Source organism: Zonotrichia albicollis, chromosome 14 (genome assembly GCF_047830755.1).
Source record: "Zonotrichia albicollis isolate bZonAlb1 chromosome 14, bZonAlb1.hap1, whole genome shotgun sequence".
Taxonomy (NCBI): domain Eukaryota; kingdom Metazoa; phylum Chordata; class Aves; order Passeriformes; family Passerellidae; genus Zonotrichia; species Zonotrichia albicollis.
In genome coordinates, this window is record NC_133832.1 from 11,468,353 (window position 1) to 11,483,826 (window position 15,474).

Here is a 15,474-nt window from a genome sequence, read left to right on the forward strand (position 1 = left end):
TGATGCAACTGTTTGTGGAGATGACCTCTAAGCAAGACTATTCTAGCTTTCAGGGAACAAGCTATAAAATAGATCTTTGACAGAGACTGTGAAAACCCCTCAAATCCTGCACTATTTTCTTATTAATCCTAATTTTCAAGTCCTACAGCCAAAGCCCTATAAACAGATGAATCACAGGACAGTAACCTAGAGAAGGAGGAAAAGCAAGAAACAGAATGGAAAAGGGGACAGGACAGCATAAGAATTATTTATTATGGCTTTGCAGCCAGGGAAAGCACAGCAAAGACCTGTTGCAGCTTTGCTGCTCAGCCTATGTGCTTCTGTATCAAATGTGAATTTACCAGGCTTTGGAAGGCAAAGATCTCACTTGAAGCTGCAGATGGTTAGAGAGAAAAATAAAAGAAAAGAAAACAAAGATAATTGGAGAAAAGCAGCAAATTCTGATTTATAAAGTTAACACATGTTGAAGGTTTCCTACTTTTTCTGTTCACAGTCTGCTAGGAAAGAGACAGCTCTAGATTTGCAGATGTCCTAAAATTGAAATACCCTTTTAAAATGAATATCATATATATTTCAGGCATTAATTCCAGCTCATAGCTAGTTTGTTGCTTTCTTATATCTCATTTGAACAAAGGTTCTAAAAATCTTGTATGTGCTTCTCTGTGCAATATTCAAGAAAGCAGGGGGAAAAACCAAAACCATCCTGGTTTGCTTTTCAAGAAACAAATTCACTTAACTTTTTCCCGATAGATTCCCCAGTGAGGCAATCCCCAGGAGCTTTCCTAATGTTTCTCATATCTTTAAGGAGCACAGTATACTGCTTTAGTATTCTGGCTTAAAGTAGAAGAAAATCTCCTGCAAAATTCTCATTTCTGGAAGTGTCTGTAGATTTTTTGCCACCATATGAAACTGTATGAAACTGTAACAGGCTTCCGTCATCAACTTGTTTCTATCCATTAACAGATTCTTATACAGGGATTTATTATAATGTACAAGGTGAACTGTACTTAATAGAGGAGATTACAGATAAGAGTACAAGGAAAAAGGGGTAAAAGGGGATGAAACCTTCAAACCCTGGTAGAATTCCTACTGATGTCAATAGGACATCATTAGTGGAGTATTTATCTGACATTTTCTCTGAGCTGCAAAATTGCCTGTAGTTACAGGTATTCACTAAAATTCTGCCTATTAAGAACAAGGACTGAATGAAGGATTATATAATTATATTTCCAGAGGTAGGTAAGTACTATTTTATGTATAACATCATAGTGAAAAACAAGATGAGTTATTTATTGATAGTTGATGGGGTTTGACTACAATGATTTGCTCTTGAGGATAGGTACACATGCAGTTGCTAGAACAACAGAGCTCTCCTACATTAAGTACTCTTAGCTTCTAAAAATAAGCTCCAGCACATTACAATTAATATCTGAGGGCTCACTTCATTCTGTTTAGTGGAACCAAGACAATATTGTTCATGAGGTGAACAGGAGTTACATGTGACTTATTGTTAAAACCTAAATCCACTGAACTGAGTCCTTGGATATAACACAGAAAGGATTCATTTGGATAACTAAAAGCCTCCTTTTTCTAATGGCAAACTACCACAGCTAGGGAGCCTGGAAGGTCAGCTGCCCTGCTGGAGCACGTGGTGAGTATCTAACAGGACAGCAAGGCCACCTGCTTACCTCACACAGATCACTAAAGCCTTGTGCAGTGAGCCAGTCTGTGCCCCAGGGCAGGACTCTTCCATGGTGCTCCAGCTGCCAGGGATCTGAGAACGTGACCAGCCCAAATGTCACTGCAGTACATTCATTCAGGCTCAGGCTATGAGCTGCTTTCAGCTCCTGGAAATTCTATTTGTGTCTGGGAGGAGGATGCTGATGCCACAGCATCCTCTGAGTAGGTTTTACCACTCCTGTGATGACTGTGCTGTGAAATGCCAGGTGGTGCTCACCTCCCACCCCATCTCTCACTTCTGCCTTCCACTGCAGGGAAAACACTCCCTTGAATTCTTATTGTGGAAGCTGGTGCTGTACAAAGCAGCTGGGCTGGTTCCATCCAGGCCACTTCCAGCTTCAGTGAGTGCCTGCAGCATGCTGCAAAATGGGCAAGAAATTAAATCCTAATATTCTCCACATATTGGTAAGACTATTCCTTGTAAGTTGAACTCTAGATTTCCTCCCACTCTCATTGCAATATATCTCAACCACCATTACTTGTTTCCAAGTTAAGCAGCTTTCTACATCTAATCAAGGCAGAGAGAACAGACAGCCATCCCTTCCTTAGGTAGCTAATTGGGAGTGGGAGAAAATGTAGTTAGAGCTGGGCAAATTTTGCTGCTACTGAACAAAGTACTGTGGAAGCATGGAAAAGTTCTTGGCATTTATGGCTGCTTTTCAACACCAAGCCAAAACCAATAACTTGTTTGATACATCTACTCCAAAAACCTGAAGAGACAATTTGTAGTACTAGTAGAGATTAAATAATTGCTTCCTGAGCCTTAGCCACACTTTATACCAGCACAGCACAACTCTGCAGTTTTCAGTGCAGCAGCATTAGGTTAGACTAGGGATTGACACAGGCTAGGGGTTAACAAGGAGGTCGGTCAGCCAGGAACCAGAGGTGGTTTTCCAGCATAGGATACAGCAAAATATCTTCCAGCTATGGTTTTAAAAGGTTAATCAACCTGACCTCTGCAAAGTTTCTGCCAGGTGTCCCTCCGCAGCCTCCTGAATCAGCACAGTGCACGTGCAGTGCATGTTGTCCATTCAGAGTGGCACCATCTCAGCCAGGCAGTGCCAAGGCTGAGCACTGCCATGGGCTCTGTGCTAGGGAGATGAAGAGATGAGGCTATAGAAAAGTTACTGTTAAATGTAGTTTAAACAATTTCACTTCATTCTAAATGTCAGCCTGAAATTTTCCGGAGTTTTAATCTGCCAAGTGTATGCAGGCTGGTGATTTCAGCTGAATGATTCCCAAGCTTTATTGTTCCAATCTTATTTTAAAGCATGTACCTTGTTGGTACAGGCCAAGAACACCCACATGGATGAGGTGGGTGGGTGCTTCTCTTTTGCTAGCAGAAAACTGACAAATAGGTTTTATTTCCTTTGATGCTCTACTTGTATTATTGTAAATCCCACTCAGCTTTGGAAAAGAAAAAGAGACATAGTGCAATTATACTTTCTTCTAAAAGAGTAGGGGATTTGCTAGGGAATTTTGTACAACTGTGGGAGGCCAAATACTTCAAAATATTCTCTATGAGGCTGATAGAGTGTTATACTGGAAAGGTAGCAATAAAAACGCTCTGAAGAAAAGGGGAGGAAATTAAAGGAGCTGAAACATCAGCTGGCAAACCTGAAATGATTCTGCAAACAAATGCTGACCCTGGAGAACACAGATCCTTTGGGAGTGAGACTCAAAGCTCTATGGCATTTTACAGGAGGCCATGGAAATTAACTTGAGCATCCATACCTGGATGAGAGATCTTTTTGCTTCCTCATACAATGAGAATTATTTAATTTATATATCATTCTTGTCAAGTTCAGGAAGAAAGAAATCCCACACATATGGAAAGGCAATTTCTCTCCATAGTGGACAGCTACTGTTTGCCCTTCTTGGTGGACATAATCATGTTTGTCAGGGTAACTTCAAATAGAAGCTCCAGAGTACCCTGGGAGGGTGATCCTGCTGGGGAATCTGTAAATCTCTGTGGTGACATCCCATGGCTATGCTTCTTTCTCAGCATCACTGCCTGCTTTTCAAGATTCTGTTGTTCCTTGAGGGGCTCACTGCTGGTTGGAAGGTACAGCTACTTTAGGGAAAAACTCTTCCCCTTCTGAACTTTGCTGTGTATGTCCAAAAACACAAATTAAGCTTGAAGCTGAATTTTTTCCTTATGTCATTGCGGAGATTTTACAAAACCGAAGCACAAGGTTTGAAAACAAAACAAAAAAAGGCCAACAGAGAGCTGTGTGAGTCAGAGAACTGGCAGCATGATGTGAAGCTGTTCAGTTCCAACCCAGAGGGACAAACCAAATTGAGCACCTGAAGGTCACCTCTATTTGCTGGCTCTCAGCTGACCTGTGTGAAATGAATCTTTGTTCTCAGCCATGGGTCAAGTGAATGGAAGGCCATCCAGAAACAGCTCACTGTTCCTGAACATAGCACTGTCTGCATGAGGCGTCTTTCTGTCCATTTTTTTACAGTCTCAGCTTCCCAGGACTCTTTGTCTCTCAGATTCTCCATCCAAACCAACAGCAGAACTATATCAATGTTCAGGAAGGGATACTTAAGTTTGGATCCAGCCCTGCTGGCTCTGAGATAGGCCAAGCAGTTAAACAATTTGCAAATTACTGTCTCTAGGTTGTTCAGTTGCTCTTTCTCCATCACTTCCCATTCCACCTCCTTAATTTATGCTCACTATTGTTACTTGTTACAGCAGGAAGTACGACATCCTGGCACACAGCTGCTGTCTCTCTTAGCTGGAACAGAGTCTGCTGCTTCTCCCAGTTCCCTGAATGTTTTTATAGACTGCCCCAGCCCTTGATGGAGTACAGCAGGCTCCCCTTGCTAGTGCAGACACATGCTGTTGATAAGCTGTGCCAGCACTGAATAAAACATCTCCTCTTCCTTTAAAGTAACTGTGAGCAATGGCCTAAAATTCATTTTGATATGGATAGAAAATTTTGCCTTATATTTTTTATGCGACTGCATTTCTTTCTGTTATCAATGAAATTAATGTGTCCATTAACAATTAAAGTAACAACATAAAAGCTGCAGCTCTCTTCATGCATTAACTTACACTGGCCTGAAAATAATCAGCCCTGATCCCTGATACTGTGATGCAGTATCACTTGGGTTGTCTTTTTTTTTTAAGTTTAAAGGACAGATGAGAGAATCATCTTACAGTTTCATTTATGCTGTGAAATACTGTCCTTTGCAGATAATTTAATGATTTTTCAGTATGAGTAACAATCATTTGCATGCTGAAGTAAGGTCTGCGTCTGCTTGTGTATCTGTACTAAGTCTGGCTACATCAGGCTCCATTCTTCAGATGAGTCTTTGAAATGAAAATGAAAATGATGGAAATGCTTATTAGCAGTGATAGAAAGTGGATTTTTGCCTTTAATTTTGCCTTCCCTGAGTAGCTACTCAGGGAAGTGTGAAAGTGATTATGTGATGGAACTGATGAGCAGGGTAAATGCAGCTCTGAAACAATCCAGTGGATTGTTCTGCATTTCCTGTTATGCATTCCCCATTTAAACACGGAGATAAAAAAACCCACAGAAAGTACTTGGTATATGTAAATGAAAATAATTCAGTGTAAGAGTACTGAAAATGTATTACCTCAGCATGTCCTTATACAAGGTGGGCAAGTGTCACCAACCAGCAGTAGAGAAATGGCATCAGTGAGCTCAGGGACAAATAGCGCGTGCCAGTGACCGACAGGAGGGAGCATTCCACATGGGCTGAACCAGCTCTTCAAAATACTAACATTAATACAGCTTTCAGTGATGGATCTAGGGATCTTCATCTACTAAATACAGAAAGCAGATTTGTAGCTGGAACAGAATGAATTGGTAAGGTTTTCAAGTAGGAGCTAAATCTCCTAAAGTTCCTCAGCCTAAATTTCCTAGTGCTGTGGGAAATTCTGAGTGGTCTTAACACATATTGGAAATTGTTCCATACCAAAGACGAGAATCAAAAATCCAGGGCAAGATTCAGATTTTCTCCTGATTATAATCCCCAAGAAAAGTTCAGATGGAAAAATTCAGATCCAGGTGCTACTCTGCTTCCTAAGGCAACCTCCACAACATTTCTCACCATTGTTTCTGTGGCTTGCAAAAGCCATCCAAGAAAAGTTATTTTTCGTGACACACAAATTCAGAGAGAGAGGATTCTCAAATGGGAATGACTAAATCTCATTTGTGTACATTTAAAATAAAAGAACGTTAATGTTAAGACACCTCTAAAAACTCATTGTCCGGTTAAATTAGTGATTAAAATTAAGATAAAATTAGTCCATTATCAAGCTGAAAAATTTGCATGAGCTTTTAAATTTGATGGAGTGTATAAAGTCATTTATGAAGTTAAATAACAGATTTTGGGCTGTGCAAAGTATAAAACAAGAGAAAAAATAGAAATAACATGAAAATCCCTAGAAGCTACAAATACCTTGCTTTGTATTTTGAGTTACCACCTAAGCCTGTGGAAAAGGAGTTTACCTACTGCAGCTCTGAGCAGGGCATCATTTTATGCTTCTTTTGCAAAGCTGACAAGTCACCACATCATCTGTAAATGGCAAATTGGAATTTCTCATGGGAATGTTTCCCATTAGCCCATCCTTCAGCAGACAAATACAATTGCACATATTGAACATCACTACTGAGAGGTCAATGCAATTTAGCACAAATAAAAATAAATCCTCATTGCTCGGTAGGGAAATGGGCACCCTGTCTGGCCAACAGCTTCCCTGTACTGGTGAGCAGATGTGATTTGTCCAGTTAGGGCCAACTTTATCTGACACATTTTCTGATCAGCTAGATCAGGAATTAATTTGTAAACCTGGAATAAGACTGGCCATGTTTTTTCCAACGGGTAGCTTGGTGCTTGCAGGATCTGGGATCTATATGGACTCTTCACACATCACCAGGTCCTCTGTGTCCAGCAAAGGTGTGCACTGTTGATTATCTGTGTTATTTTGCCCCTTACAGGCTGGAAACAGAACCAATGTTGTTGTTGAAGCTGTGTCTGTGATTTCAGTTACCATGAATAAGGTGGTAATTTATCCATCGTGAAGCTTTAACAAGCATACATTTGATGGATGATATGACTTATTATACACATTAAAAACTCCTAATGATATTTCACACTTCTTCTGTCTGGGATTCTGCAGCAATCTACCTCATAGCTATGATTAGAAAATGTGGCATCAGGAAGAGCCCTAGAAATACAACTTATCATAAATAGATCAACAATCTCCTAAAAATTTTTAATGAAAAGAGATTCAACTTGCACAGTTTCTCTTTTTGTTAAGCATTTTTATGTGATGGTGAACTGGCAGTGTACTGAAGACTAAAATTCTGTGATGGCTCATTACTGCTACAAGAATTAAAAGAGAACAGAAAATAGAATAATTCTTATAACACTTTCATAACAGTCTTTTAGCTGCAATATGAACAGAGTTTGAACAAAATTCTCATGATACCAATTGTAATGAACATCTGCAGCTATTACAAATTTGGCCTATTTCTGCATCTCTGAGTGGTTTCTCTGTTTTTTCTCAACAGGCAGTGAAAAATTAATCTTCTAAATTTGTAGTCTTTAGAATTACCTGCATTTTCCTTGCTAACTTGAGAAATCAGCAGCTGTATATGTCTTGCTGACTGTATCACTAACACTTTAGGATAATAATTGGCACAGTGATTGAAGAAAGCAGAATTCTGTGCTGTGAAGTTCTACACACATCAATCACAAATGGCAATCCCAGTGTTCTCAATGCCATAAAAATCCCTCTCATTAGAGTCAGTATCCTTATTTTTATCGCATTTAAGTAATTTTGCTATAAGCAAATGAAAACTGCTTTTTAGTTAGTAAACCATTATAGCAGACAGCAAGGCAGACAAAGAAAGATTTGAGGACACTAAAAAATAGCAGAGCTGAATCTCTGCTAGTGAAAACTTTGTCAGGTGATCATAAAAGAGAACAAATGAAGGAGCTGAGAAGGTATGCTGAAAAAAAATTGGATATGCATGGATAGATAGACAAAAGTCTACGGCGGGCTCTGTAGGCAACCAAAAGTATCTCAGCAGGGGTTAAATGTGGAAGTTAAATGTGGACACCCATGACAGGATGCTGAAAATGCTCTCCTTAGGGAGATGGGAGACTCCTAAACCAAGTCTGGGATGGGAGACTTACTAACCAAGAGAGGATGTTTTTAGAAGATTCTTCACCCCTGTAGTCTAAGCAAGCTGTAATTTGGAAATTTAAATAAAAAACTAATTGCATATTTAGTGGTTATAGGCAATATAAAAGACTGAAAAAGTCTGGAAAATGGATATTTCACTATACAACTACATCATTTTAAAGGGTAATTTCCTAGCACAACATTTCTTTTCTTCCTGTGCCTCAGCATGAATGCTACATTAAGAGACTGAAATTTTCACCTGCATATGACTAAATGGACAGATCAACAAATCCTGGGGAACTTAACAGAATTCACCTTGGTATAATTTACTCTAAATTTGTTTCAAAACTTAAAAAGATATATTTGATGGACTATGTTTAAGAACAAAGTGCAAGAAAATGTGTGTACTGAATCAAGAATTTAATGAAAGGGCCATTTGTTCTTCTGAATTGTACATGAGTGGGTAATTATCTCCAGCAAGCAATTTTTGTCTGCTTGTACACAGAACAATACTGAATGCTACTATACTTCTCCATCTCCAGCATCAATTTATGTACATAATAAGAAGCAGGAAAACAGTCATTGTGACTGGTGTTTTTTACAACAATTGGCTCATTAACCTTCACTAGATCCTTCTGACCTAAGTGTGAATGAAAAAAGGCAAACAACTAAAGTGACAAGTTATGTGTAGATCCTGCCTGTGCCAGGAAATACAGAGGGCTCAAACAACACCTTAACATAACTCATGTGCTCTACAGACTGCTCTGGAGTAAGACTGAACAGCAAAACAATTTAGCTGACACCAAATACAGTCTAACTGCATGAGAACCAGCCCATACCCATGGCAGTTATGTGCCAAGCAAACAGACAAAAGCAGATTGTTTTCCTGATTAACTCTCTACCGCAATGTTTCATCACACTCACAGCTATAATAAAAAATAAGTTGCTCACAGGTTTGATGGCAGCTCAGACAGCTGGCATTGGTCTGTTTTTGGGAATGCTCAGTGGTGCTGCTATTGACTATTTAAATAGCAATGGAGTGAAAAATTAGCAGTTTATTACTGTGTCAGGAACACAAAAACACTGCAGAGGTGCAATAGAAGTCCTTGTTTATAGTAAAATATCCCAAGGTACTGCCTACACCTCACAACCAGCTCTGAGAAATAAAGATTTGAGCAAATTCTTAAATCCCCAGCAGAAGAAGTGAAAAACATTCTGAAATCTTTGTCTCCTTATTTCTGATTTGAGTACCTTTCCTAAAAAAACAAATATTGTGAAAAAATCCTCACCTTCCCAAATATATAAGAAAATCTGAATTGTATAAAAAAGGCTTTTGAAGCAGGTGTTAAAAACTGGAAAACCAAGAAAAAGCAATAGGATACAAGTAAAAACAGTTTCTTCAGAAATTCCATTATACCAACTGGAAACACAAGAGGTGGAAAATCCTACTAAGATATGCACATTAGGGAAATGTTTAACAGTTTGCAAAGTTAATAAGAAGTAGCTGTAGTAAGATAATGAGTAAATGGAAATAATGCATAAGATGATCATTTTTACAGATAAGATTTTTCCTATGCTATTTTTGGATGAATTGGTAAATTGCTTTTCACTATGAGTAATAACTGCTCATGCCATATCATATCACAGATTAATTGTAGTGCAGTTGATTAATTTTTTTCCTCTTTACCAACCAAGCAGTAACTAAAACTGATGAAACCAAAATAACAACCTGCCTCAAAGCTGTCCTCAAGTGTGAAATGAACTGCCCTCGATACCAGCATTGTTTCATTTAGGAGAAACTTTCAGTAATATGCATCTACTTCATTGCATTTTTTAAACATCATTTCTCCTGGTTGAGAGATCACTCATTCAACCAAAACACTGCGCTGTCACACCTGATTGGTATGCACATATGCCTTGCTCTTACAGCATCAAGAATTCCATGCCCAGTCTCCCTTACTCATCTGACTCAAGCTATATTAGCATCAAGCTCCAGGATGTAATGGGTGCATTAACTGGCAATTAGACAACAAGAAAGAGCTTCTACAGAATGCTGTGGAAATGCCTGGCCAGTTACTGGGGACTCTGAGGAAAGCAATGTTTCAGAACTGAAACATTGCCTTCTTCAGAGAGACTCATTGCACAATTCTCTGTTTCAGAAAGAACAGTTAGAGAATTGTGCAATGAAATTTCATATTTTACTTAGTATATGAGAAAGTGTAAGATTTAGACTTTGCTATGATTTGGACAACATTTGTAGGCACACCTGAGTCACACAGATCTTTATATAATACTATATAACACTTATGGATCTGTGAGGAGGAGGCCTTTATATATTGTTCATAGTTTTAAGCTGATACTCTGTCAATGCAGTGTATATATAAATACACACACAGCTGTGAAAATGCTCAGGGTACTTGGCAGTTACTGAAAGATTTAAGAACATAGGGACATAAGCACTATCAGTAGATGAAGTTTTCACTAATTTGTTTGTACAAGCCTGTGTATCTCCAGCCAGAATATTTACATGCTGATGCACAGGGCACCGAGAATCATCTACTGCAAAACTGAAGATAAATGGCATCTTTGTGACTGAATCTTAATTTGTTCTGTGATTCAAAGTCATGCGCAAAATTATGCTTGCAATTCATTAATTTGAAGGCTGGCAAGTATTATTAAGGAGAAATTTGCATACAAAAGGTGTTGATTTTTAAATGCTTATGACAGAAAAAATAATGAGTATACAAATAACAAATCTCGCATGAATATGCATATGGCTTATTGGAGCCACTACTTAATCTTTTCCCCAAATGCATAAACCAAGGAGGCTTACAGGTGGCTCTCACTAGGCTGTGATTTCACCTAAATCAGTTGATTTAAAACTTGTTTTGCAAACCTTGAGATGTTTGGTAGTCAATGCTCAATTACTTATTGACTAATCTTCTAAGAGATGCCTATGGGAAGTGTGACTGTGTGTGGTCTGTCAGAGCAGTGCCAGGAATCTTCAAAGCCCTGACAATGAGGTCAAAAGAAGACCCAAAGGATGTGGGCAAAGGTACTCTGGGCACCTCCATCCAATGTGTGGGTACTCACTGCAGCCAAACCCAGGCTGTAAGTGCACCATGCAGCCACAGGACATGTTCCTTCTGTACCTACAAAGGACTTTCCTCATGCTATGCAGGTGAATGAGGCTCTTAATAGTGTAGCACACACCTCCAACAGAGGTGTGTGCTACACTATTAAGACCATTAACTTGATGGTGTTGCATCATCTGTGGCAGTGAAACTCAAAACAAAAATGAAAAGAGAAAGGCAATATGAGTATACATTTCTTTCCAGACTTGTTCTGCTTTTTACCAGTATTTCTTCAGAAACTACCATAAAAAAATGGATGATTCTGCACAAAAATATTACTTGGTGCCTGTACATCACATATTCTTTAAGCTGCACAGACCAAAGCCAACCCATCCTGGACTGGTTTCTGTCAGCTCCACTGCACTATTTCTGTGGGGAGAACATGCTAGTTTTAGGAGTTCCTATAATGCAGTTTATATACAGTAGCTGCTTAGAGTTCAACTGGGGCAGTCTTTCAGCCATTTCCAAAAGGCACATGCCCTCAGTCAGTCAATAAATAGGGCAACATCATTGTCATGAGATGGTAGGAAAATCCCATGAGATTACTCTAAAAGCAGGAGATTCACTGGGAGTTATCATTTGCTTGCAGTGCTTCTACAGATTCTCCAAAAACAAATGGAAAAATACAGTCTCTGGTCCAAAGTATTTTCAAGACACAGCTGCACGTGATAGAGCTAAAGAGAGGCTCAGTAAGGACATTTTAATCCTGACCTTGTACACACATACTCTGGTGCATCCTTAGGGATGACTGTATTTGGATGGCCCAGAAAACTTACATAACCATCACTCACTGTTTCCACAAAAGCTGTGTCCAGATGATAGGGTCCAAGTTCAATTTCCTTACATTTGTATATTAACTATAGAAAGTATTTTTTATGGCTTCCTTTTCAGCAGGCCAGGATAAGAACAACAAAACATTAAGCACATATTATATTACTGTATTAGCAGGATTTTGACATGATTATGAGGCACTAATTAAGTGTTGGCCTATGTTATTAAACAAAATTGAATGCCAGAAGTATTGATTTGGAAATTACTGTTATAGAAAAAGTATTTAAAAATATATAAATAAAAGTGTTAATCAGGTGGAGCAAACAGAAAAAAAGTCTTTTTATCTAATAAACATTAATTACAAGGCCAGGAGCTGGACTTGATGATCCTGGTGGGTCTCTTCCAACTCAGCACATTCTGTGATTCTGTGAAGGCTGTATTATCATGAACAAACTGCAGTTAAAGGCAGAATCTCTTCTGTGAGAGATGCCAATAGGTCAGCACAGCTTTCAGCACAAACTCTACAGTCTTCGACACTGCCAAGAGAAGAGCAGGTAGCATAATGATGAAGATGAATTTATTTTCAGAAATTTACCAGAATCCAGGGCTGAATCACAACATGCAGGGTGCCAAGAATATCTGGCATTGGAATAGTTAATATAAGCAAACCTTGTAAGGAATATAAAAATCTCATGCTTTGGGGATTAAGCTGAGATGCAATTAGCACAGACCAGGATGAGATCTTCACAGGGATATATTATCCTGTGCCTACAATAAAAATTTTAACATGTTTTTGACTGAAGCTCTTTTCACTTTGATGCCAGGCTGCCAATCTACGTGGTACCTTCACCTGAACCTCAGAAATTTATATTTCCTCCTTTCTCTGATGCTTGGGCCATACAAAAAAATCCCAGTTACTCTTGTTTGCTGTGCAATAGAGGATGCCAAGGGGGCTGAAGCTGTCTGGAAAGCAGAGTTTGCTCTCATATTGTGGAGAAGATTCCCAATTCAGCACGGCATGAGCTGCTGGGCTGGCTTGGCTGAAGGCCAGACTACCCCTTGCTGCTCTTGCTGAATCATGTGGAAAAAAAGCTTTTATTACCTGAGATCTCTGATAATTTCTTCCTTCCTTGTGGTTACCAGGAGCCAGACCCTTGTTCTTGGAGAGAGACAGGTAGAGTCTGACCTTTTTACTGATCTATCATTTTTCTCCCCTGTGCTTTTTCAACTATATCATGTGGAAAATTTTGGTTTTCTGTTAATATTTAAACAATATTTAAGGTATACCAGCCAGGAACAAAATGAGCTGTACAGCCACTGGTGGAGTAAGGAAAAAAGCACCCACAAATCTCATAGGCTGAAGGAGAATCTCACATGGAAGGACAAGAACAGAAGATAAATCTCTCTGGGTAGAGGCTTAATCTGTGACCCTGCAGGTTTTGGTGTTGCCTGTATTAGCTGTAGAGCTTCTGAGCCCTTGGGAGAAGAAAAGCAGTCAGCTATTTCATCACAAGGTTTCTAAACTCTTTACAAACCAAGCTTAAACCAACTGGCCAAAATAAACCCTGAAAACTCACCAAAGCAGCTTGGGGACTTGTGCTCCTGCTCTCCAGGACTGTGGTCCTTTAATAGCTGAGGGCTGGGTAGCTCAGCAAAGGTTATCCTTAGTCATAGCAAGAGGGAGAACTAGGATCCTTCTTATGCAACTGGGGATGCCACAACAGAAAGACATTGACATTTTTAACCAAAATTAACCATCGCCCTCAGGCAGGACAAATTCATGCTGGTGTTGATTCTGCAAACAGAAATATCTGCTGCCCAAGCCACTTAAGCTTCCTTCTGTCATTCACCTCTGTCAGTCCTATCTTATTAATTTCTTACAAACTAATTTTCAAAGAAGAAAAGTTATTTCTAAGTTTGATCAGCTGCAGAGACATTAAATTCCTGATCAAATGGAACATGTAAATCCTCGATTAAAATAAATACATAGATACAACTTGTCAGCTTGGAATAGGGCTATTAGCCTGCACTCAACCTGGAAACTTCTGCACAGCTGAACATGCAAGGCCCTGCCTGTTTCTGCATGGTGCTGATTGGTGGCCAGCTGATAAAATAATTGTTCCATTCAGAAGAATATTAGGCTCCCCCAGTGATACAAAAGTAGGACTTTAGAAAGTAGAGTGAAAACAATATTAAAATGTAAACTGAGCCCTATTCAGCACTCTTCACTTATGCTGGGCAGCACAGGGAGTTTCACTGGGGCTGGCTGTTCAGGATTCAATGGGTTTTTTCATGTAGGTAAGCACTGCTTGATGGGAGAGAGGGTTGGGAGTCACACCATAAAGCAGGACAGAAAACAGCTGGTGTCTCAGTTTGAATGCTCAATGAGTGACCAGATTAGGAAAGAGTATTTTCTAACCATATTGTCTCTTCCAGTTCCATCTCCCAATTCAAATATAAACCACATTTGCTCCTTTTGGGGTTTTGTTTGTTTGGTTTGGGTTTTTTTTTTTCCCTAAGGAAAGCTGAAGAAGATACAGTGAAGGAAGTCTTTATAGATGTGTGGGGCTTTCAGGGCAAGTGTCAAAGGAATCACCCTATTTTCTCTCATGTTTTGTGGTTTTTTTTTCCCTTCAGAATGTATCTCTGTTGATATTGCAGCTTGATTCAGTTCTAGCTAAACTATTGTACTTTACAGTATGTTGTACTATTTAAATTAATATGAATAAACACAGGCACCAAAAATTCTCTAAGGAGTTGCAGAGTTGGGTATACTCTGGCATTGTCAGAAAATATGGGAGAATTTAGGTTTTAATAGGAAATCAGGTGATTCTGATGAACTGAATTCTTTGGTAGGCACAGTAACCTTTGTGTGAATCTGATTGTTGTTTGATTACAGAAATATATCCCCAAATTCAAAAGTCCTGTAAGTTCTGTTCAAAATCAAAACTGTCAAATGATTAAATTTTTTTCATGTGTTACAAAAAGACAAGGTATAGAAAGGCTCAAGCACTTGAAATGTGTGGCTGTTAACTTGTAAGTTCATCTAATAACTAAAGCATTTCAAATGTGTTACCAGTATCGTAAACTAATCAGAGGGGACTTTCAAAAATCTGCTACTTTGTTGTGTAGCAACTGTCTTACAATCTAGACATATTAAGTAAATCAATGTGGAATTATATATTATTTTTTAAAAATACCACTAACTAGATAAATACTTCCACTTATGTCTTTCTATATAAAACTTGCTTTTAGGAACCATTGATGGTGAAATTAAAATCTTATCAAAATAACCCCCCTTATGTTTATAGGAAGGGTGTCTGTTGTTAGGTACTTAAGATGATTATCTTGTGTATGTCTAAGTTCATTAGTGAATGCAATGACAGAGCTCAAAAAGTCATAGCATGTTATTATGTTTCAATGACACACATTTGATTGAAGATGATATGTGCACACAGCTAAAAACTGAAAGCAAAATGTGCCCCAAAGAGAAAATTAGATAGGCAGCTATTTTGAGAAGCCTGAAACACTCAGATGTGGGAATAGTGGCATAGGATAGCATGTGTGCTTGCAAGAGAAGGGGAATCAGAGTTAAACAGTAAACTCTCTACTCCTGGGGGATCATTTATGGTTTCTAAAGAGGTTAATGTGTGTCCTGCA

The 15,474-nt window shown here is 38.9% G+C and overlaps 1 long non-coding RNA gene across 1 annotated transcript in view; it reads left to right on the plus strand.

Annotated features, from left to right (window-relative positions):
• Positions 1–12,540: 12,540 nt before the first annotated feature.
• The window catches only part of LOC141730834 (uncharacterized), a 37,918-nt gene continuing 34,984 nt past the window's right edge, over positions 12,541–15,474 (plus strand). The window contains exon 1 of the long non-coding RNA XR_012582547.1: positions 12,541–12,988. This is a non-coding gene — a long non-coding RNA (uncharacterized LOC141730834). The remainder of the gene's footprint in view (positions 12,989–15,474) is intronic.